At 41.0% G+C, this 25,143-nt stretch overlaps 4 long non-coding RNA genes across 6 annotated transcripts; 3 read left to right on the top strand and 1 right to left on the bottom strand.

Annotated features, from left to right (window-relative positions):
* Positions 1-5,842: 5,842 nt before the first annotated feature.
* On the top strand, positions 5,843-9,573 carry LOC138224871 (uncharacterized). The gene is made up of 4 exons (XR_011183328.1): positions 5,843-5,912; positions 6,145-6,202; positions 6,675-6,814; positions 9,500-9,573. It is a non-coding gene; the product is annotated as an uncharacterized lncRNA (long non-coding RNA).
* Positions 9,574-10,418: 845 nt separating this feature from the next.
* LOC138224793 (uncharacterized) lies at positions 10,419-15,593 on the top strand. Its single transcript, XR_011183235.1, has 4 exons — positions 10,419-10,515; positions 12,813-12,889; positions 13,272-13,434; positions 14,961-15,593. It is a non-coding gene; the product is annotated as an uncharacterized lncRNA (long non-coding RNA).
* A 750-nt stretch (positions 15,594-16,343) lies between these two features.
* On the bottom strand, positions 16,344-17,135 carry LOC138224638 (uncharacterized). 2 transcript variants are annotated; one of them, XR_011183105.1, is made up of 3 exons: positions 17,060-17,135; positions 16,716-16,809; positions 16,344-16,528 (listed from the first exon to the last, which is right to left on the bottom strand). It is a non-coding gene; the product is annotated as an uncharacterized lncRNA (long non-coding RNA). The 2 variants fall into 2 exon arrangements; XR_011183106.1 differs by having other exon boundaries at positions 16,508-16,595.
* Positions 16,797-21,319, top strand: LOC102687396 (uncharacterized). 2 transcript variants are annotated; one of them, XR_001477223.2, is made up of 6 exons: positions 16,797-16,881; positions 19,160-19,278; positions 19,697-19,750; positions 20,219-20,272; positions 20,556-20,611; positions 21,068-21,319. It is a non-coding gene; the product is annotated as an uncharacterized lncRNA (long non-coding RNA). The 2 variants fall into 2 exon arrangements; XR_011183104.1 differs by having other exon boundaries at positions 16,803-16,881; positions 18,895-19,278.
* The last annotated feature ends 3,824 nt before the right edge of the window (positions 21,320-25,143 follow it).

The following is a 25,143-nucleotide window of genomic DNA, read 5'->3' as shown; positions in this document are numbered from 1 at the left end:
CCCTTCCAGTGCACTCCACTGCAGTAATCTGACTCAACCAGCTGCTTAATTACTGCTGATCCTGCTAATTATCAATTCAACAGCACTGGGTGCAGCTACACTGTATTGCAGTGGACTGGAGAGGCTGCAAGTAGCTCTGATTCCAGTATCAAGGTCCCACCTTCACACTACAATACCCTGAGACAGGATGGGCTCCCACACTGACACTACACTGCCCACTCATGCTCTTTATTCACCTCAAGGCAACACTGCTCACAGGGAACACAAATAAGGAACAAGCAGGTGTTGACTCCACTCTGGAAAGGAAACAAGAAACTGGTTCTGGCTGTGGAGTTGTCTGTGTGTCGGGAGGCCATCAGGTAGTAGAGAAACAGGACACCTTGAGACAGAACAGGAGTCTGAAGAGGCTCTGAGACTGAAAGCAATCACTTCTACACCTGTGCTCAACCCATTACCTCACAACATCCTTCCCAAACAGTTAATAAACCCCATTCTCAGCACTCTAAACTAAACCAGTTTAGTTTCTCTGGTTTATACACTCTCCTGTGATGAATGTTGATGGTTCCTGCCCCTTGCCTGCTTTCTGACAGCATCCAAACCACACAGCAGCTCTCCTGCACTTGTGTTGGGGTGAACTCGACTGTCGCAGGGGAAGGACGTTTTCTGATGATGTGGAGTGAGTCTGAATCCTGCAGTTAGTATGCAAACATGATTCAGATATCAGGACTCTACAGTGACAGTGTTAAGGACAATTGTAGCTGTTGTCTCACACATGAAGGAAACTCCACAGCCAGAATAAATGTTCTTCTCAGTGTGGAATTCTCCCCTACTTGTTCCTCTGCAGCTCCCACACTGACACTCCTCTCCACTCTGAGCACATTCAAACAGGCAGGTTTTTCCTACAGCTGAACAATCTCCTTTCACCAACAGCCTCAGCTGCACTCCCACCCAAAGACACTCAGATCTTTTTCATGGTCCAGTGGAAGAATTCTAACAGCACAGAATATGGACAAAGCACATTAATTCATGTCACTGGGCCTGTCAGTCAGCCAATCCTGTCAAGGTGTATTGATACTGTGGGACACTTGAAAATGCATGTTTTCATTGGAAAGGTACAGCGTCCTCCGTCAGTACTGCAATGAGTCAACTTTACAGTCAAGCAATTTTTTCTTGTGATCAGAACAGAAATATTATCCTGGTTTTATTGTGGTAATTCTCTGCATACATTTGATCATATTGGAATAAAAAATGTTCAGCTTTCCATTTAGAAGTTACTGGGACACATTCACTTTAAATACATTTCAGAGTGTAGAACAGTATGTGCTTGTATATCCCTCTGAGATAATAACTGCATGAGGTCTGAGACCCATTGAGCTCACTGCCCTCTGTAATCATCTGAGATGCTTTGCTATTGCCACCAAGTTCTTATTTAGTCTTCAGGTGATCATACTTCAATTGTTTTTCCTTCTGTCAATAGCATTGAAATCTAGGCATTAGACGCAACAAGTTAAGGTGTTTCTACAGTTATTCTCCTGACGACGTCTTTGGTTGCATTATAAACTGACTCAAAGCTACAGCACCTGAATATTTGATGTGTGTCCTCTGAGCTGAGATGTAGATGACATGTATGGTCCCTAACTAACACCACCTCTAATCCTACTGCTGTACATGTGATCAGCATCTGAGCTCAGAGGGAGCACAGAGGACATTGAGGTGTTGCTGGAGCTCTCAGCTCTGAGTCCACAGCCTTCAGGTTTGAGCTGCAGTGACCCAGTACACTAGTGCTGATGGAGACAGACAGGTGTCTCCTCATGATCTCCCCAGGCCAGGCCATGACTCTCACATGAGGTGCTGTTCACTGGAGCATCTACAGCTCCTTTCTTTCTCCACACTTGAACCTGTCATCTCTGTACTCTGAGCGCATGCTGAAGCCTGGTGGAGGTAATGTCATGGCCTGGGGATGCAGGAATGTCTCGGACTGGGTCACTCATCTTCATTGAGGATGTAGCTAATGATGGCAGCAGCAGAGTCATTTCTGAAGTTTACAGAAACAGGGTCTCTGATGAAGCAGAAAAGGCTTCCATACTTATTGGACAGTGCTGCACCATGCAGCATGACAATGACCCAAAGCATCCAGTCAGTGCAACCAAAGAGCTCATCAGGAGAAAACAGAAACTGATCAAGTGTGTCTCTAGATATCAGTCCAACTTGAAGTCACTGCTTTAGCATGATGCAAAGTAAAAGCATCTCAAGAACAGGCGATACCTCATCTTCATTGATGATACTGAGTACAGTGAGCTCATTTACTGGTTTACACTCTGAAATGCAGGTAAAATGAATGTCCCAATAAGTCAGACCATATGACATGATGAGGATTAATTCACCACTATTCCTGGTATTTATCCACACTCACAGAGGTCTGAGATTCAGATTTCCAAATTGAGGAGAATCTGATTTACAGGGTGAGTTGGCTTAGATCCCCACACCCTGCCATCACACTGACACTCCTTCACTACAGCTGCAGCACTGAAGTTATCTGCATTAATGTGGAAGTCTGACATGTACAATTGCTCAGGCATATTCTGTAATTGTCTAGAACTCCATCTTATATACTTGTTTCTGTATCAATACTAATATTCTCAATCATCTAAGATTTAAAACCAGAACACTGAACGTGTTGCTGGACTTGTCAGCTACACCTCACTGTCTTCTGCAGGAACAGCTCAGTCAGGAGGTCAGCAGGAGGAAACAGTGGACAGTCTTGTACTGGCCAGGCCAGTCTCCACATTTAAATCCTCCTGAGCAGCATTTTACAGGCTGAAGAAAATCAAAACCTCAAGAATAGACAATTTGGTAGCTGCAGAGATGAGGATGCTAAGAATATTGAGCTGACTGTGTCCAGCCTGCAGGCAGTTATTGTCTCAAAGGCAGCTTCACCCACATATTTACCAGTCTTTACTGTCACTTAAAATTACAGGAGTGAACTGGCAGTGCTTGAATATGATCAAATGTATGCAATTCCAAAAATAAATTGGATGTTTTATTCTGTTTATTTGTCGTCTCCTGTTCATGAATAAACCATTACTTAACTGTAAAGTTGTGGCTCATTGCTGGGGTACTGGGTGTAGATCTAGGACGAGTCTTGCTGTATTTAACAATGCAGGGGGTTGACATGATTTGCTGTGGAACTGAGGGACCTGTGGTCAGGGGCAAACGGAGAACTAGATCTAGTTATGGGAAGCACCTGATTAGTAGTGACACCCTGTTCAGTGGAGTGTTCTGCACTCGGGTTTCAACTGTACAACAGTCTAGAGCCCATTCACTGATCTAGTGCTCAGTACCCCGCACTGTCCCGAGACAGATGTGATGGTCGTACTGTACAGCAAACCTCGCTCTGCATGACCCCGGCATATACAGATTCCTTATAGCCCCAAGTTCTTTTTAAAAAGCAAAGACGAACTTAGAACGAGTTAAAATATAAAAGCAACATACGGGGGAGAGTAGAGTTTAAAAAGCACAACCCAGCTCGGACAAACAGACCGCGTCTCTGTCAGCGCTGTAGCGAGATGTGAACAAACCGCGTCTTGGTCAACTTCCTGAGCGATGTGTAGTGATTGAACGTTGAAATTAATAAAACTTAATATGGTTCCTAAATTTGAATCGAAATTAAAGCGGGTGAGCATTTCCCGTAACAGTAAGGACACGGTCTGGAGGTCTTGAGCCCTTTTTATTCCAAATTCATTTTCCCGACATTAGGACGAGCCAGTGTTTCGCAAAGCGAGCTGCGCTGTACTGCCGAGTGATTCCCTGAGCCCCTCCGCCAGCACAGCTCCTCACTCCTGTCTGATTACTGTCGCTGCGCTGCTGCTCAGTGCTGAACTCCGAGCTCTTACCTGCTTGTCTTGTGTTTCAGGTCTCCCCTGGCTGCTGTCCCTGCCGCCCGGACAGAACCCATCCCGCACTGACCAGACTGCTGGCGCTGGACAGGAAATCGTCATCCCGGACGCCGTTACTTGTCATTCTGTAACTCACTCTGTTTTTTTATTTCATTGTTGCCAACTTTCTTTTATTTGTATACTTGCAAAACTTAATAAAGAATTTTGACTTCTGTCTTACTTTCTTCTTCTTTCCTTCTTAACATTATTTCTACCACAAACATAAAACCAAACAAAATGGTGAACGAGCACCGCCCACGATGCATATGCATGAGGGGCGTGGTTAACGAGGGGGCGTGTCGCATAAATGAGTAAGGGGAGTGTCGCATTATTCATGAGAGGGTGTACCCAAATGATGACGTAACACCAGCCAATCAAAATGGCTGGATGAGAGCCCACCTCCAAGACTTTTGCTCTCACGTGATTGGTCAATTTGAAGCACCACTTCAATTATGGAATAAAACCCCATTTTCTCTATTCTGATTGGTTGAAAGACCTGTCAATCAAATCACCACACCCCTAAAAATGACGCAGTTCTTAAGGGTTGTCTTTATATGATTGACATGAGGTTTAACCCAATCGCAGAAGCCCATCTCCAAGACCAGCCCCCGGTGAGATTTGTTTAATACTAATGAACTTTAATTCACTTAATACATAAACAAATTATTCATTATAATGAATTAGAATAATTTGAAATGTTAATTAGTAATTAAAAATTTAGACACCAACTCTTTTTGTTTCGATTTCCCTAAGATATTTACATTTTTTAAGTAACACAATCTGAAAGACAGCAACCAAGTTTTTAAAAATACATTATCCGAAAAAAAGACAAATAAGCCAGAAGTAAATTTAATTTAAATTTTATTTGTGTTCAGTGCAAGTGTAAACACATTTTAGAAACCAAAAAGCATTCGTGTGAAAACGCTTTCATTCCAGTTGAAAAAAGAAAAAGAAAAACAGAAATCATTAAAACAATCATTTAGAACTTACTAAATACAAGTGACTGGTCAACCGCTTTTAATACAAATTTAAATACACACGAGAGCGTTAACGCCGACATCTTACTGACAAAACCAGCAGTAGAAAAAAAAACTATTCACACAGTAAACATGAGAAAATAACATTATTTTCACTAGGATTGTTTTATTTCACATTATCACATACACAAATACCTCATTAAAATACAAGTAATTAGAGCGCGATTTTAATAAATGCAAATTTAATGCAAATATGAGTTAACAAACATCTTACAAAAAAGTCACTTTTTCCACACTAAAGCAAAGTGAGCGTTTTTATTCAAAACAAACAATAAAAACTTAAAAAAAAAATAAAAAACAATTCTAGCCAAAAACTCATTTTCTAGTTCATATTAACAAGAGAAATGCAAATCAGCTCATTAAAATACAGCGACTGATTGTAATAAATGCAAATGAGGAGTTACCGCCGCCATTTTACTAATCAAACACAAACACAGAACCGCTCGATACTCACTAGCTGAAAGTCAGGAACGTCCAGTTTTGAATCCGACTTAACGATCCCGTGATGTGTCATAACAATATCATTTAAAAATAGGACAAAAAACGACTAAAAACGCAATAGAATCGGGAGAACGCCATTCACAAACCCCACCTCCCCATTTCGGCAGAACTTCCGGAAGGAGCCATGCTGGGGGGCGGGGCTTATTTAAATATGAGAATCGCAGCCAATCAGAATCCATGACGTCTCGACCCAAACCACGCCTGTTGGCAGTAGAGGGTGGGGCTGCACCGCCCTCATGCGCTGGGAGGACGAACTACAAATTAGATTGATTGTAAAACCGCTGCCTATATATTGAATATTAATAAACGATTTTGGTGGGCAGAGCCGCAAATAATGTCGTCTCGCCTGTTTATTGGTTACTTTGGGCTCCAGGTCCTATAAATTCTGACCCACCTGATAATCCTCCTTACGCGCGAGAGCCGGGCAAGACAGACAGTGGTAAGTAACTCGTCCAAACGATTTTCAAGCTTTACTGCTCTGTGCATTTAAGCCTGTAATAGGTCATTGTTTTACAATAATTTTCTACACTATTTCTTATTCTTATTTTCTCCGGGCTGTGCTTCTGTTGTCTGCACAATCCTGTGAATATTCGTTCATATAACGTGCTGCTTCTTACTGCTCTTGAAATGTACTTGTCATTCGAGACTAACAAACATCACTCTTTTTTCAGTTTTGTCCACTAAATCACATTTTCGTTCAGTCTGGCGGGACCATGTACGAGTCGAGAGGTAAGTTTCAGTATTTTCTCTGCATCTCGTTTCTCTCCAGCTCTCTCACTCCGGCCCCAGTGACAGTGAGGGGAGAGTTTTACTGCCTGCTGCTCTGGTATCGGCAACAAGTCGGGTAAGAACCGGGGAATGGTGTCAGACAGACGGGGCGCTGCTTTCACAGCCCTGGTCAGCTCTCTTGGGCAACTCACTAGTACCCTGGCTTGACCAAGAGGAGCGGGCTGTCGGGCTGTGGGAGCAGCTGTCTGCAGAGACGCGTATAGAGACCGTGTACCTGGCTCTGCCGTCTGTGGCTGCAGGCTGCCCTCTGGTGGCGGCTAAGAGCAACAGCGTGTGAGCTCGGGCTTCTGAAACAGTGGAGCTCACTCCACTACTTCACTGTTCAGTCCTTTACTACCGTTCTTACTCACTGTAGTGTGAAATGTACTCTGACACAGCTCGACTTAATGACTGCATTTGTCTTTCATACCAGCTTTCAAACAAAGGCTTTGACTTCACCTCCAGCCTGGTTCCACTTTCACCTTCAGCTCCCTCCCTGCTGCCTCCTGCTGCTCCTCTCTCACTGAAGACTGAGACTGTGAAGAGTAAGAATCTGGCTCTGGGATTGACAGGGTGAGTTGGTTTAGATCTCTACACCCTGACATCACACTGACACTCCTTCACTACAGCTGCAGCAGTGTCACAGTCTAGATCTCTTCATACTTTCCTTTACTTCTTCCTTTGCCACTAATGTTCCTGATGTTTTCAAATAAAGGCTGATATTTCACAGTGATTTCTGATCATCACAGGAATCCTAAGTGGCTTCAGCTCCTCCTCTGAGTTCAGATGCTGATGGCATGTCCACTCCCTAAGCCCACTACTAACCCCACTCCTCACTCTTCTACATGTGATCAACATCCCAGCTCAGAAGAGGAGCTGAAGACACTCAGGATGCCTGTGATGGTCAGAGATCACTGTGAATTATCAGCCTTTATTTGAAAAGATCAAGAACATTAGTAGCAGAGGAAGAAGTAAAGGAAAGTATGAAGAGATCTAGACTGTGACACTGCTTTACAGCTTTAAACAAAGTCACAGATTTCAGGCCAGCCTTGTTCCAGTCTGTCAACATGTGATGAATAAACACCTCAGCTCCCTCCCTACTGCCTCCTGCTGCTGCTCCTCTCTCACTGAGGACTGAGACTGTGAAGAGTCAGAATCTGGCTCTGGGATTGACAGGGTGAGTTGGTTTAGATCTCTACACCCTGACATCACACTGACACTCCTTCACTACAGCTGCAGCACTGACGTCCCACATGTACAGCTCCTCTCTCCTAGTCTGTAATTGTCTAGAGTTCCATCATCTGTCGCTGCTTTACCTGTATCTCTGTCACCACTAGTCTCCTGTTGCTACATTAGTTTGTCTCTCCCACTGCAGAGCAGTCTGCACTCTGCTTCAGGAGTGGACAATGACTGGGGAATTAGACTCTCTGCCTGCCCTCTCTCTGCACTGTCCTGCCTCTCTCCTTCTCTGTCTGCTGCTCTGTGTGTGAAGTGTGTTACTTGCACCCCAGCTCTGCCTTTTACACACACTATTCAAGAAGGTTTGCTCTTTAGGGCTCAAGTATATTTATGTTAAGTGTTTATTTATCACAGCTTGACAGACTGGAACCAGACTGGAGTGAATTCGAAAGCTTGGAGTGAATTGTCATCTTGATCAACTTTTAACTTAATTCTGTTCAAAAAAAGTTCAAGAGCTTTGATTTCGATTCATTTAGTCCAGAACTATGAAATACTTTTGGGTTGCTCTCATTGAATACTTCTGCTTGGTGTAAAAATAGATTTCACTCTACAGGTGTCCTCAGTGCTGTATAGGTTTTATAATACCTACAGGCTGTGTGACTGAATGGAACTACAGTAAACCCTCAGTTTAACAGACACAATCTGCTGAAGGGAAACTCTCTGTAAAACTGTCAACACTCGACTTTCCCTGCGATAACAATAGGCAAATTGCTAACAATAGGTGTTATTGTTTTGTATGCTGTAGTAAATTTAATTCAGTACATTTGCGACACATGACATCAACAGCTTTTCTGTTAAAATAAAAATACAAAGGAATGAGTTTCTTTGACTACTGATCTCAATTGTTTAAAAGAAGTCAAAAGATCCAGAGAGCATCTATATAATTTATATAGTTGTACAGTTTTTCATATAATAGTGTTTTGGGGATGAAACAGATGATGCTTTAATTAACGGACATTCAGCAAAAACAAACATCTTTTCCTCCTGTTACTCTATTAAACTGAGGGCTTCCTGTATTTCTCTTTAATGCTTTTCTTACTTCGTTAAAGATTTTTTTCTGTTAATCATGCTTCTGCTGTCAGTTCTTTTACAGTTTCTGATCCCTTGACTGTCTGTTACTCGTCTGTCTTGAACAGATTTCTAGATTTCAGTTTGTCTTTAATTCTGCCAGGCCACTATTCTCACTCAGTGTGAGCTGACTGAATCAATACTCTAGTTTAGAGAGGGGTAGATTCTGTATTATTGTCAATGTGTTTTTATTGCCCTGCTGGGATCTTCTCCGGCTCTCAGCCCCTCTTGCCCCTCTGTCAGCTCTTGTGTTTGTAGATGAATACCTGCGTCAGGATGAGGCTCAGAGTTCCTTCATGCTGGAGTCTGGAGGTGGTCTTGTCCACTGGCTCCTGTTCTAGTGCAGAGCAGTAGAATAACTGTCTCCAGTCGGCTCAGACTCTGGGAGCTGATTCTGAGGGGGAGAGACAGCAGTCAGGTCTGCCAGTTTAACTCTGTGGAGAGTCTGGAAACATCCATCTCCTGAACTTGAATTTGTTCAGTGACCGGGAATTAATTCTGTTACTGAATGTGCCTTAACAGGGATACTGAGAGCAGTGAAGATATTTGACCCTTGTGTTTTCTGAATTTATTTGACATAACTTTACTCTAAGTAAGACATTATGCACAGTCCTTAAGACATATTCAGTGCTATTATTGTTCATATTTCTCCAGGGGTGTAAGTAAATCTGTAGATCACTTTGTTTTGTATGATATATTTCTACATATCTCACTCCCTATTCCCTCTGAATCACTTCAGTGTTTCTGCCTGTATTGTCTCTGGCTCTTCATTCTTCTATTTCCTACTTTGACATGTAATAATGCTCTCAGTTGTAGTATTTGAGAGGAGGTGATCTCTGCTACAGGATATCAGTCTCCAGTAAATGCTGGGCTCTTTGATATGTTGAATTTTTTTAGCTTCTTAATTGTTAAATCCATCCTGCTAACTATGAATTAATTTGCTTGTTGCAGCACTGTAATGGAGCTGATTGGAGGGGCTGCAGGTTTAAGGTTTGTGTTCCCCGCTGGCCAAATACACACCCTGAGACAGGAAGTGTTCTCACCTGAACACTACACTGAACATTCCCAGTCTTCAGTCACCTCAAGACAATGCTGCTCACAGGGAACACAAATAAGGAACAAGCAGGTGTCGACTCCACATTCGAAAGGAAAACAAGAAAATGGTTCTGGCTGTGGAGTTGTGTCTGTGTGTCGGGAGGCCATCAGGTTGCAGAGAAACAGGCGTCTTGAGACAGAACAGGAGTCTGAAGAGGCTCTGAGGCTGAAAGCAACAACTTCTACCTGTGTTCAACTGATTGACTACTGTGGTAAAAGAGTGAAAATAAAACCAGGAATGACTAACACTTTTTAAATATTTATCTGTTTCTTTCTTCTTTTTTTCAGCATGGAATAAACCTATTACTTGTTCCTTTAAACCTCAAAATATTTGTGTATATACTGTGTATAAAGGAGATGAATATCAGTAAAATATTTTATTTGCAGATGTGTGTTTAGTTGCCTAGCTGAATTACCCGTGTGGAACGGGTCGTGACCACAATCTCAGAAACCGACACCATGTGTGAACGAGAAAACCATTACAGGTCCCTGGAAGTCACTCGTAAGATGTTGCCTATTGTTCAAATTTACAATAAAAATAAAAACCACATTTAATTAGTTTGTTACTTAAAGTAATACAAAAACTTAACCAAGAAAAGAACGGTGTGAAGTATGCAGAAATTCACAGATAGCTAATAAACAAAGCAAACAATTCCAGCAATAATAAACTCACCTGGTGCCGGTGGCGTCTCCACTACGCAAGTGTGGGACTCGGCTCGGCTGGCGCAGGTGAGGCTGGTGTCGATGACGTCATGTAAACGCGACCATGCAGGAAGAGTTTTTTTTTTTGGAAACCTTTTTTTATTATCGTAAGAACAAAAATACACACTGTAATCCAGTTACACTCCGTGGGAAAAAAAAGCTTAAACAAGGTAAATAAAGATAAACTTTCGTGTTGTCTGTAAATACGCCTTTGCACCTCTTATAAACTCTTCAAACACAGGTCTCTCCCCAGACCCTTTCACTCTGTACATGCAACGACGTGCAAATATCAAAATTAAAAAGTCCACCGCAAAAGATATTTTCATATTTTAACAAAAAAAAAAGATTAATTAAAAATTGAACACACACCAGGAAGCAACATTTTTTTAAAAAACATTATTTATGCTAAACAAAAGAACAAACATTACAATACAAACAAGAGTACATATAACAATTCAAAACAAAAATATCGTCAGGGGTACATACTTCTACATCAATTCAAGTTATACCATGCAAGAAGAGTGGGGGAGTTCGATTCAGACAGAGTTGTGCTCCATACCGGTCAGGGATTATCTCGGGGTATGATGGTTTCAATACTTTAGTTTTAAGGTTTTTTTATGAGTAACTCAAACTACATAGCTCTGTGAAAGATATAAATATTTCAGTTTGAGAAAACAAAATTCGCTGGCTGGCACATGATACTCTTGTTTTCCCTGGAGATGTAATCGGTTGATGCAGTTAGAAATATAAATGTTTTACATCTGCTTAAGGCACATCTAATATTAACACGTCAACTATTTTCTCTTAAAGATTTTGATTCAGGAACAGGTGATAGCACACAAGTAAACACAGTTGTGACAGTGATGTTCTTAAAACAGAACAAAGCTGTCGGTCCTAGTTAATCAGAGTTTCATCGCTGGCAGGTCGTGTCTTACTGTCAAAACCAGAGGGAGTTAATCATTCTGTGTGGTTCAATCACACTGGAGTTTCCTAAACACATTCGTGATGATTCTGACAAGTTACTTTATAACTTCATATTAAAGAATAAACCCCATTATGTCCGATAACATCATCTTGTGTAGCCCCCAAAACAGTGTGGCTTGACTGTTCTAGTGTTCTAGTTCTAACAGCCCTACACTCTATGGACCTCAGTTAAACATATTATCCAAATATAGAATCTCTTCCAATGACCTACAGGTCTCTCTCACTCTACAAACCACTTGCAGTAACAGATTTTAATAATAGATAAGTACTACATTTCCAGGTTCTGTACCAGTCCTGAGTAGACTCAAACCTCCCTAATATGTGATCAAGCTACAGAATTGTTATTTTTTCAAATATTCTTTCTGACTGAAGGGGTGAGGTGTTTTTATTGGAAAAAAGCTCTGGTACTAGACACAAGCTCTATTGTCGGGGGGGGGGGGGGGGGCTGGATTTCCTATTGGACAGTTGTTCATGTACAGAGGATTCTATTGGCCAATAACAGGAATATCGATTCAATTCCTATCGGCTGGACTTAAGACGTTGAGCAGCCAACACTAGATGACAATGTTCACACAGTTCTTTATGAAAGAGGATGTGCTTGAAGTTCTGGAAAGTAAGGAACTTGTAGGATTAGAGAGAGACACGTTTTGTTTAAATTAAAAAGAAGAAAACCTTCTACCCTCTGAATCATTTTATGTCTTCATAAATACTCTTAGCATTATTATGACTACGAATGTGAGCAGAGCTCATAAGTATTATAAGTATCATTTTTGACAACAGAATTCACACTTGACAAATGTTGTGTGTATAGGTGTATACATGTATATAAAACTTTCTCGTTTGTATCCTGTATGGTGTTTCTTCTGACCACTATTAGAGCAAACCCATCAATTTCAGTTTAACTGCTAAAACAGCCTTGAGCTGTGTGTTAAGTTGACCGACCAGTGTGGCTGCCTCATAATGTACATATATAACTTTAGCGGTGTAAGACTCAGTCAGTGTTACTGTGCTCACTGAATCATGAGACAATTTTAAATTATACCTATAAATCAAGTAAATGCAGTAAAATCAAAGTAAAAAGTATGCCATTTAAAAGCTGTGAAATGTTTCAAAGGAATAAAATGTGATTGCAATTTTACCCTAGTGCCATTATTGTCAAAAAACAATTTAATGTTGTTAGCTATTGCCTAAACCTGAAGCAGGCTTTGACATTCATGCAGAAGTTTTAAAATTGGAACAGTCCATTAGACATCCTGTAGAGAATGATACAGCCACCGTGCAAACACAAGGCACAAAATGAAGAAAACCCAGACTCTTCCATATCAGGAATTTGAGCATAGCTTGACCTGGATCTTCTTGTAGAATAATTTGCACCAAGATCGTGCAAGGTGAGAGATTTTAGGAATCCTTGTATCTGTAACACTCCTATGGGAGGACTCGCTCCAGTTGTAATGGAGAGCGTTCGGATTGTGGTTTATTTCAGACCTGAAGGCTCCTTCTTCTGGGAAAGAGAGATCCTGCACACTGAGCCTGTTAGAAGACACAGCTGCCACAATGCAGGTAGGAGTATCTCTGCTCTGCCACCACACACCATGTGGTTTGCAATCCTGATTCTTTTGCACAAAGTAAAGCCCTTTTTAAAATAACAGTTCTTCCCTTATGTTTTCCTGTCTCTGTCATGATCATGTGTGCCACTGTCCTTCTCTAGCAGGGTTTGGATATGAACTGGATTCTCTAGCTATCACTCTGTCCATCTGCTTCACTGGTAGAATGTGTGGAAAGTAAACTTCTGATTGTTAGTTTCACATCACTTTGAATAACAATATGAACTATGAATGTCTGTTTTTATCATTTCTGTGATGCCACTAGAGGCAAAGTACTGAATTGGAGGTTTTTTAGGAAGAGTGTCATGGATTTCACTGAGACCTTTGACCACTTTTAGATGGCAGAACAGAGGTACTGCAACATGGAGCACCACCATGATGTCAGTAGTGGAACAAGACACAGGTGCACTCTTACCTGCAGGCCATATAAGTCGAACCCAGAGATGACAGAGAGTAGAAACTTCAGTCAAGCTGCACACAAACTGCATCTGACTGTATGAGGTGAGTATGTGATTTCCCATTTGGAAAAAAATGTAGAGAACTTGTTGTAAGACAAAGGAAAAACAAAGACTTGGTATTAAACTGAACCATAGCAAAACAAAGAGAGGGCAATGGAAGAAGGGAGAAGTAGAAAAAAAGAAGAAGGTAAAGCACTAAGCAAGAGACATACAGATAGTAGAAGATAGTTAAAGGCAGAATTGTGAACCGACACGCCTTTAAATCACCAGATTTGGAACTCCTGTCTGTTTCTTTAAGACCTACCTACTGTACCATGGGAGTTTGGATTGGTTCTTGTAACTCTGTATATTTCTTCTGATGCCAGTTATAAAACTACCTCAGAAATACTTTATCATTATATTCAAGACCTTGAGTTAATATCACCAGATGCCCCCAAATTTGGGGAGATTTTAATGGCGGGTTGCTTAAGTCAGTTCTCCCTAATTATTATCAATATATAAAAAAATAGACAAGAGGTTTTAGAACGTCTCTGTTATGGAAACTTTAAGATTGCCTTTAAAGCTCTTATCAAACCACTAATTGATCTGTTTACTTATTACCATTGCACTGACAGAGTTGAAAAATAGTGAAGCCCAAGACAAAGTTGTGCATGCATGGGATGATGAAAGAGTTTAAGTAATAGAGTAGAGCAGAGTAGTTAGTTGCCATATGTACACATATGTTGGAATTCTTAATCGCTCTGATCTCTCGAGACAGAGTATATATATTTTAAAAATCTACAAGGCTCAGACAGCTCATTTCAACTCATACTCTTTTATCTGGGACTATCTGGGAGTTTTGCTCACAGGTGATTTGACATGCTCCTGGACTTTCTACTGTACTAACCCTGTCAAGTCCAGTCTTACCTTATGCAGTCAGATAAAACCATGTTGTAAATATCAAAGCTATGATTTTGGGACCACGTTGTCCGAGCAGAAATCCATCACTGGTATTTATTATTTTCGACTACTTTAATTGTGTTAGGCTTCTCTGGCAAATTTGTTTTTATCACAGTTATTTGAGCTGATAATGATTTGAGCTAATTCATGATAAGTATTAAAACAGTAGGCTTAGATTAAACAGACAATAATTAAACAGCAGGCTTTGTATTGATGATGTTGTCCTCTGGTCTTGAGCAACTTTCCTTCCCTGCTGCTGACACCCCAATCCACAGCAAACCTGTCAATACTTATTTTGAAGTCTGGGAATTATAATTGTATCTGCAGTTAAACGTGTGTGTTTGTATATACTGTATATATACGTGTCTGGGACACTGTAACACCAGACTGGCGAAGGACAGTAAATATCTGAGTAATACAGTGGGACATTTTGGCAGGTTGTTAACCTATACTTGCATGAAACAGACTGATTTTTAGGCTTATAATGATTTTCAATATCAATTACTACATTTTGACATGGACATGAAATGTGTATATAGCACTTTTGGGTCTAAGAAGCCTTGTCACATTGTCAAATCTGCTTTCATATTTACCGATGGAAGAATAATTGTATTTCTTCATTCTCAACAGTGCTGTCAGTCACAGGCCTTTCCCTGAGCCCCTGAGCTGGGAGGATCATGAGGACCACCTGGACAGTCAATAGTCTGCTGCTTCACCTGCATAAGAGGTCACTTTTAACAGCAGTTTCTTTCATCATTAAGAGGGAGTTATGGCCTACTCTTTCAGGGGATTCTAAAATATCACATTCCTATTTTTTTTAACAAATGTTGGTATGAAATAGATTGTTAGGAAAACAATACAGTGATCATTGTATCACCTGATACACATACTCCGTTTTCAGTTACAGCTCTGCACCTGCAGTTACGAGTGCTGAACCTTGAATCTCTTTATGTCTCCTGTATTTCAAAGAATCAGTTCACAGTTCAGCTTTTTTATGAAAAGAGGAAAATGTGAACTTGGTTAGTAAGCAAACTAAGAAGTGTTTTCTTTATGAAATATAGCTCTTTCAAAGTAAAATTTTGATTTCTTCCTTGTGGTACTTTTTCTGATCTTATCTTGTTGGTACTGTACAGATCTTTACATCTGATAAATGTGTTCTAAGATAGTGAACAGTATATATTGGTTTAGAAGAAGAGGTTTTGATATAGATTCTATTTCATGTGCATTAAGTCAATTACTTGAATGTTAAAAATGTTTGTTTTTTCTGGTACTGGCTTATAGTAAAATATCTGTGGAGTTCCTGGGTGCTCCCTCCTTGCAGCAGATACACATCTTAATCTTTATATACTGTACTAAATTGCTTCACTTATTGAGTCTGTCCTCAAAATGCCTACTTAAATGTGGAACAAAGCAGATTGTGAGGGTGTGTGTGTTACAGCACCACACTGGCTCATAATTAACTGTGCACTGCTCTTTCAGAGGACAGCAGCATTTGTTCCTACAGCACAGTGATCATTTTTCTGATGGCATGTTTACCCACAAGAAAGCACATTAAGCTTTTCTGACATGTTCGCTTTCTGTCTCACCTTCATGTTAATGTATTAAGCATTCCTACACAAGGCACTTTGTAATTAACATTGGAGTCTCTTATCCTTTCTGAGTTCTCAGTTTCCCCCCCCTCTACCCTCTGAGGTGGACCTGCCAGAGACAGAGCTCAAAGCTGGAGTTGGTGTTTCAGATGCTCATCAGCAATATTTACTAACAAGGGGCTGGGAGATCAGCAGATCTATGATCAAGAGTACAGTATGCAGTTACTGGCAGGCAGTCTCTCTTTGTGTGCATACTGTACAGGCAACACCTGGAGCTCCATGCCTGACAGCCACCCTGACCAGCCAGGCTCACTAAAGAAATGGGAGGATGATCGTGTGTGAAAACTCACTCTTCGTAGATGAAGCAACTCCACTACAGGTACCCGAACCCAACCCTGCAATCCACACACCCTTTAAGAAACAATCCGAGGACAACATTTTATTGCAGAAATTGGACAAGAAGATACAGAACAGGAGGAACCAGGACGGCTGTTATAATACAGTATTGGAAACCTCTCATGCGGTCCGCAGACTGGAGCCCCGGAGAGACGGTGGGTAACCTGGGACCGCGAGGTGAGTCCGGCTGCTCTCCGGGATCGACTGCTGCTGCTTGAACAGGGGAGGAAAAAGGTTTCACGCTCCAGTACCTGTTGGAACAGTGTCTGGCTTCTTGCCTCTGTCAACACAAAAGTAACACCATTTTTCGGAAGGCACAAAAGCGATTCATTCGGAGGGAGGCGTTAAAATTAAAAGCATGAGGCTCGCTAAACAGTTTAGACAAGTAAGAGGATCCAACCTTTGAGTTCACCGGCCAGCTCTCCAGTCTCACGCAACACGGGAGCTCTGCGCTTCGGCGTTCGGACGGTTGTAAAGGACAGGAAAGCGGAAACCTGGAGAGGAGAGTATAAAAAAAAACCTGCCGAAACACGACTAACAAACCTGACCAAGCATTCAAACTACAGGTAGCAATGTTAAATTTTAACAGAAAAGATACGTTGCATTCCGTCCCTTTTAGAGGTACGAAAGTCGTTGGTTCAGTTGCAATTCAATCTTGCTTTCAAAGCTAGAAGGCATTTTCTAAAACGTGGTCTAAAACCAATTGTCCGCAACGGTCATTTCCTTAATTACTCTGGAGCTCACATTCCTCCTCTTCTTCAGTTTTATACGGTTCCTGTCTTAATAGAAAGAAACCTTGACAGAAATTCAGCAAAACATCCGGGATTTTGTTTTTCTTCCAGGCGCAAAGCCGCTATTTAAAGGCAAAGACGCACTCCGGCAGCCGGAACCGTTTTTAAAGCAGACCAATCGAAAGCTGATACAAGATTAATCAAACCTGGCTTTTGACTTGTAATTATGTAGATTATGCCTAAAACACGGACGGTATCCTGGAGTTAGCCGTCTCCGCCTTCGCAACACGGTCTTTCACAGACAAATACGATCCCACTCCATACTTTTAACTGGATGAAGTAACATTATTGAAACTTTAATTTAACACGATTTGTTTTCAATTAAATATACTTTATTGATCATCCGGTATTCAGGTCACGAGGTGAGAAATGAGTGTCAACCTTGCGACATTTTTTCAAATTTCCTGTCTTTCAATTTTGGATCAAATAGTAAGAATTACACTGTTGGTATAATTGATATTTGACTGTTGGATTGATTTGATAATCAATCTCACCTTTGATTACTGTACATCGCTCATTGATAATGGTTCCCCAACACATTTCACTGTATAACCTCTGTACAGCTGTACAACACTGTATAGAATGTGGATGCCTTTTTAAAATGAATCAAAATGACTTTGGAGCTCTCTCTTAGAGATGACAACTGCGAGGTAGTATACTACTGAATACCGACGGACACTGCTTCCACTAGTTCAGTGCCAGAACTCTGATATAACACTATATAGAATTTTGATGACTTTTTAAAAATAAATATGCATCTGTCTCTTAGAGATGACCTTTATGAGTCTTTTATAGACTTCTAAATATCTGCTTCCACTAGTTCAGTGCAAGGAGTCTGGTATACATAGACAATATTTGTACCACCTGCACGTTTTGCACTTGACTACAGTGACTTTCTTATCTAATAGTATATGAAATAACAGCATCTCTCGTAGTACAAATATGGAGCGATGTGATGCACCGTTGATTGCAAAACTTGTTATTACGTCTTTATCACAATTCTGTTTTCTTAACCTTATCAAACGCCCATGGAAATATAAATATGTCTTATCGTGTCACCTACTGGTATAAAGGGTCTAAAGGGATACTCTGTCCCGACGCCAGCTGGGGTATAAAACATTCAGATGAATATATCGCTCATGTAGTAATTGTTTTAATAGAATTAGAATCATTTCAGACATTTTGTTTTGAAAAATAAAACATTTTAACCTCTCGGACTTCACGTCTGACACATGACATAAAGGCTTCTCGAACTCTGTGGCAAACTTTGAATCCCTGTTTTTCGTCGTTATTCGAAATGTTAAACAAGGCATGTCCAGTCGCATAAAGTCTAGAAAATCGCATTATAAAGGCGTCTCTGTAGAATTAATGTTTGAAAAGCGGGAAAACAGGGGGAAGTGTCTGGTCTCGGAACTGGGACGTGGCTTTAGACTGAATAAGAGAGTTACATGCCCAGTGTGCTGTATGGCCGGCCTGGTGGCTCCGCGGGCTGAACCATCGGACACTTCTAAAGTTCAGAAAGCAGAGCGACTCTCAGAGATCAGAGTGAGTTAAACACGAGCCCCGAGCCTCTCCGTCAGTGTGAGATCTTATCCCCGGGTGTAGCTCTCGCGCTGTCGGGGTGAGTTTGTGGAAGTGGCTGTTCTCTACCACGCCGGCCGTTTTGGGGGGCTCCATTTTCGGGGCCTTCCAAAACAGGGTCAATTGGGTGGTTTAGGTCCTTTAAAAATGATTAGTTGTTGACTCAATTCTAAAAAGCAGCCCCTTATACCACTGTGGCACCTTCAGGACAGGTGTGGCATCAGCAGTGAAAGAGAGGTGCAGTCCTAACTAGGAGCGACAGGGGTCCCTCTCCAGCACGTTTCTCTTGATTCCATCCACTGGCCACAAGCGAAACTTTCCCGACGAACAAACTTGGAGGTGAATGTCGCTGTACCAGTCAGTTTGCCTGAAAATCGTTAGCCGTTATATACTTTATGCATTTTTTGGTGAGTAAAAATGTCTATGTTTGTTCAGTAACGTCAGTGTTGAACCCTTGTAACTGAATCCCCAGCTGTCCTTCAGGAGCCGAGCCCGCCTCCAGAGTGACCTTCCTCAGCGGACACGCCCCGTCCACCTGTTCCACAGGTGCGCCCGGCAAGATGGCGGCGGGACGAGTTTCTGCGGCGTTAGGTGCGTTTGCGTTTTATTTCTAATTTTAAGTTAAAAATGCAAATATCACGTTGAGTAAAGATAGACAAAGTTTATGCATGTTGCTACATTTTAATTGTATGTATTTCGATTTAATTTGTGTTTTAGGACGCCGAAATTAGTGTTCTCTCCGTTTGGGCGTGCTGTGGACGTTTTAAAATCTCCAATTAAGCGTTCTTATACTTCTTTTCTTATATCTTTCATTGAAGTATTTTTAAGTATATTGTACTTCTAGCTATGGAGTTATGTAAGGCTGCGGTTTACCACCAAACAAATTCCTTTATAAAGCCAATTGTTGTGTGATTCTCTTCATTGGGGATATGGGCTATAACCCTTTCCACTCCGAGCTTCTAAAATATTAAGATGAAATTACGAATTCGTATGTTTTTTATTTCTCCAGGTGACAAAAGGATTTAAAGAAGGGGCCTCCTGTTATAAAAAGGGTTTTTCAAAGGTACTGTAAGTTATATTCCTACCTTTTGCCATACTATTTTTTTGTAACTCGATAAGAGTTGCCGGCATTTTAAAACAGAACGAGTTTATACACATATTCTAACTTCTTTTTAGCTTCGTTGTGCTTTTGTTGAATAAAAATAAAAACTCTAAGGCGCTGGATCTTTATCTATTAATTGAGTAAAGATGGATAACACTAACAAATGTTAAGGATGCTTTTCAAAGCAGGGAGTTTTATCGAAAATGATACCCGCTGAAAGTGGTACTTTCTCTGAAATGTATCTGTAGCGTTGAATTTCTATGTGGCCGAACATATTTTTTAAATGTTGGAATAGTGGGACTGTTTTCTTAGTGAATTTTTAGCGGGATTGTATATTTCTTCAGGCAGCTTATTTAAAGAGTTAGACTTCAAACGCATAGATTCTGCACATCCGGTATGCTGTTAACTTGTTTTCTCTTTTGCCTTCAGTTCTGCGGCTCCTGCTCCTCTGCGCTCCGACGATCTCCTCTCCAGCAACTCCTTGTGCGTTGGCAAGTTACTCTTGACAGTGTGTGCTTTTCCTTACGTTTCATTTTGGACACCAGATCTTGATCTGTAATATACTATCTCTCATGTAATTATTTTAATTATGTATTTATGTAATTATGTCTCTAGTGCTGTAGTTTAGCTTCAAACATTTGCTTTAAAGTCAGTTTCTGTTGGATCTCTTCTTTGCGGATTCGAGGTGTAAAAGCTTTCCGCTCCGAAATTACACAATTTTGAAAATATTGAATTGACTTATTCGTGTTTTATTTTATTTCTCCAGGTGACAAAGGATTTCAAGAACGCGCCTGCAGTTATGAAAGTTGTTTTTCCCCCGGGGTAAGTAATGCTACCTTTCGCTATACCATTTCTATTTCTCCGTAAGACAACACCTGCTTCCCTGCATTTTAACACCAGAACGGGTTTATACCAAGCTTCTTTTCGTTTCGTTGTGCTTTTGTTGAATAGAGATGGGAAACAGTAAGTCTCAGATTCTTCGTCTATTGAATCCATTGGGTAAAGACGGATAATACTGAAACTTTTAACGACGGTTTAAAAAGTAGGAAGTTAACTCGAATATGATACACGCTGTAAATGTATAAGTAGCATTGCATTTCTGTGGCTGAACACATTTTCGTAATATTGGAGTAGTGGGGCTGAGATGTATCTGTGATTTCTCATGAAATTACTCATTGGTTTCGTTTTTTAGCTAATTTTAAATAGCTTGAGAAAGTCAATTAATCTTTTCTGCAAATCCGATATCTTGTTAATGATGTTTTTTTCTTTCGCCTTCAGTTCTGCGGCTCCTGCTCCTCGGCGATCCGAAGATCTCCTCTCCAGCTCCGCTCCAGCAACTCTTTGTTCGTTGGCAAGTTATTCTTGACTATGTGCTTTTCCTTGAATTTCATTTTTTGACTCCAGTGGCTTGATCTGTAATGTACCGACTCATCTTTCCCTTGATGTATTGACATTCTTAACTTGCATGTTTCCTGCTGACTGCTGCTACTGTTTGTGCTGTGTATTCTGCAATAAAAACTGTTGATTTCATTTTCTGAATTGTCTTCTATTTTTTAAGGTGTGTTGGGAGGGTTTACTCTGGCCTGGTGTCTCACTGCTGTAAGTTTTTGGCTGCAAAATCTGGAGAGAGCACAAACAGTTTCCGAGAAACGATGCGATGGGTGTTTTGTACTTTGCGCCACGGCCGCAAGGGGACACCCTATCGCATCGTGACTTGGAAACTGCGGGGGCTACCCCCTTTTTAAGTCGCTCCAGATTTTCCCGCCTTTTTAGATAGTCTCTGGGGGGTTAGGGTCCCTAGCAGGGAGCCCAGGTACAGCCCCTAGGGGAGGAGAAGGGAGGATAGCTCTAGCCAAGCCCCCTCACTCCCAGCTGAGAGGAAGGCGGGCTGGAGGTGGCTTTGGCCCGAGAGAGAGGAGGCACCCAGGGCGGACTCAGCCTATCAGTCACAGCTTGCAACTGACAGACTTCTAACTAAGTCCACACCAGGAGACCTGCCTCTCTGCAGGGACCTAGGCCATCACCAACCTGCCTTCCCCTGCTGCTGGGAGTGAGTGGGCTTGGCTAGAGCTGCAGTCAATCGCCCAGCCCCTCTCTCCAAAAAGAGGAGTAGACGGGGCTGGGTTTGATTGATGGGAGGAGACCACGCCCTGAAAGAACCCCGGTATATACTAAGTTTTTTGGCGGGAAAATCTGGACAGACTTAACAAGGGGGTAGCCTCTGCAGTTTCCAAGTCACAAAGCGATAGGGTGTCCCCTTGCGGCCAGTGACAACAAGGAAAAACAGCCCTTCGCAGCGTTCCTCACTAAACTGTTAGTAAAGTCTCTCCGCCAAAAAACTCACCAACACCGGGGGTTTTCAGGACCAAGGGGATACTGAACTCTGCACGAGAACAGAAAGAACAAAACACATCAAAATCCAATAAACAATTTATTGAGCGAAAATTGCATACAAAACAAAGCATTCCGGTACGAGCGATGCACGGACTCGAAGTGAAAATGAACACATTTTAAATTACAAAGCATCAAAGCAAGGTTACATTAACGCTAAAGGCTTTTTACAAGTAAATAGAGTACAAAAACATTTGCATGCAAATACATGGAAAAGCACAGAAATATACAGCACGTTACTGTTTCTCCGAGGGATCTGTCGAGGCAGCGACCAGAGTTAAATCGGGAACTTCGTTGCCTTTCCTGCAAAACAACAGAAATCAGTATTAGTTGTGCTTTCTGTTACAAACAGCATCTCGCATTTATACCAGCTAGTTAGATCGAGCTTCCGTATTTACTGACACGACCAGAAGATGAAACAGTTTTAAATGATTTACAGTTGAAATAAAGCACTTAGTCTGCTGTATCGCGAAATGCTCCTGTTGAACAGATATCGAAGCACTCAGGTTTGCTTTTCAAGTGTGCAAAATAACGAAGGCACAATCAATACAGCTACTGTACATGTTTATCGATTAGAACGAATCTATCACATTCAAATGTTTTTTACAACTTCCATTTTGATTAACATTCGTTTTCTGAAACAACTTCGTTAACACGTGAACAATTATCCAAATCTTTATAGGTTCCATTGTTTTAATTCTTGTGATGCAATTTGGAAGCCAAAACGGTTTCTTATGAATCTACATTATGCGCACCACCCCCCAAAAAAGGCTAAAGTGATAGCAGTTTAACAACTTCTGCCATGGAGAAATTTAGTGTGGCTTAGTTTGACTCCTTTGGATAAGGTACATAACGTTTATCAACAACAATTTTCTGGAGATACAGTATATACTGCACTTCAATGTGAAACGTGTAAACGAATAAATAGGTTTATACTTACATAGATAATTCCAGCAGCTGAGCCGAGCATGTCCTGTTCGAAAACACCAAACTGGAACACAAGAACATGTATTCAGACGACCATTAACAGATAATTTAAACCGAAGTTTCTTAGCAGAAAACGGCGTTTTCACCGGGACAGACAGCGCAGAACATATTTAAAATAAAAATCAGTGTAAAGAAATGAATAAAATATTTAAACCTCCGTTTATACTCCCAATATTTAGCGAAGATCGTGTCCTGTCCGAAGACACTAAACTGAAAACACTAAAAAAAGCACAATTGAGAATTTAAAGACAATTTAAACAAAAAGTGTTCATTGTAAGGTTTTTTTTAACCATTTTACACGAATAGAAGAACATAACCACCTAAAATACTCTGGAAAACAATGAGAAAAAACTGAATTCTAGAAAAGCTATTTTCAGTTTGGATGAATGCTTAAATGTGCCGGGACATTTCACGAAATGTTTGATAAAGAAAACTAAGATAGGCAAAAAAGCAACGTTTTCATTCTGCCAATACAGCAGTGTCTTTAGTGCTGCAACAGAGCTTTCTTCGAAGTCAAAGAAATACTCACGCTGTTTGTGGAACAAAAGTTTCCTGTTAAAAAGGAGAGAAGCGCTGGAAAAGACAGACAATAAAAATGTAATTTAGCGCCTATCGAAAATAAGTGTTTTACCCCTTTACACCTTTCTGCTAGGTTTAGGCTACATAATTATATGAATTAAAGCTTATCTACATTAAAATAAAGTAAAAATAAAACTAGTCATGAAAAGACGCGGAACAAACTCACTCAGCTCCCTCCTCTCTCGCAGAACCTGGCTCACAGGTGAGCGGGGCGTGGCCTGCGAGGGATGTCATTCAAGTGGGCGTGGTTACCGGTGACGGGGCAGGTAGCTTTTTTTTTTGTCTCGTCTTTTATCTTCCGTCCGAAAACATGTGGAAGAAATCGAGCATGTTTTCAAAAGCTACCACGAGTTACAGGTTTCAAAATCCTTTTTTTCCATGTCCATCAGGGTAATCACAGCTGGTGCATTTAATCCTTATCAGTATTTGAGGGCCACAGGAATATGAATAAAATAATTTACAAATATGTTGGTGAGCTGTGGGATCTAAAGTTCTTAGCAGGACACTTACTGTTCTATAACCTGATTTATCTTAATGCTGCACCAAGATCATCTGTAAATGTTTATCATACACTCAGTTTAGTACCTTTGTACTTCTTATTAGTCACATTCATTTAAGAAGTTACAAGAACAAGAGAAAATTCAAATGAGAGAACAGTATTTGAGTCATGTAGCCTTGTTACTTACTAGTATCTGGTACTGGTAGTTGGATTCGATAATATCATGCTGCTATTGCTCAGAAGAAGGCTGTTGGTTTCTACAAAATGGATGCCTAGACTGTGCCATTATTCCACATCCCTTAATTGGTTAACTGAATAATCAGGAAGTTCTTAAGTCAACAGCATTATTTTTAACACTAGTGCACTGTACTGAAGTACAATTTCTCAATCTCGGTGCAATCCCAAGTCTAAAGTTTAATCCTTACCCTAAGCTTTATATCGATAAAAGATCAGGAAAGCTGAAGTTTACAAAAGAGGAGGCCGGAGAATATTTGAAAGTACCCACAGTGGCCGCAGATAACATGACTACACTCGTTAAACCCACCTTTGCTTCTGAAGAGTCTGAACCTACCTGCTGGGAGATGAACAGTTCCCTTAAGAGGACAAGAGCAGGATCCGTGCCAGTGTCAAATTATATCTCGTGCAAGGCTCACAAACACTGCAAGAGGCTCAGGCGGAGACTCTGGATGCTGTTGAAATCAGCAGGGAGGAAGAACTAACTCAGAGAAAGCTGGTGGATTGTAAAGAGTTGTGTGATGCCACGGGGGTAGTGGCCGTCACTGTGGGCACCAACAGGCATATCCGACGTATCAGACACACCCCTCACAGGTTGATGAGGAGCTCTTCTCCCATTTTCTCTTTCTTTACACTCACACTCCTCCGATCATGGCCTTCTCAT

Source organism: Lepisosteus oculatus, chromosome 23 (genome assembly GCF_040954835.1).
Source record: "Lepisosteus oculatus isolate fLepOcu1 chromosome 23, fLepOcu1.hap2, whole genome shotgun sequence".
NCBI classification, from domain to species: Eukaryota; Metazoa; Chordata; class Actinopteri; order Semionotiformes; family Lepisosteidae; genus Lepisosteus; species Lepisosteus oculatus.
The sequence above is the reverse complement of the archived record's forward strand: the minus strand, read 5'-3'. Positions and strand labels throughout refer to the sequence as shown.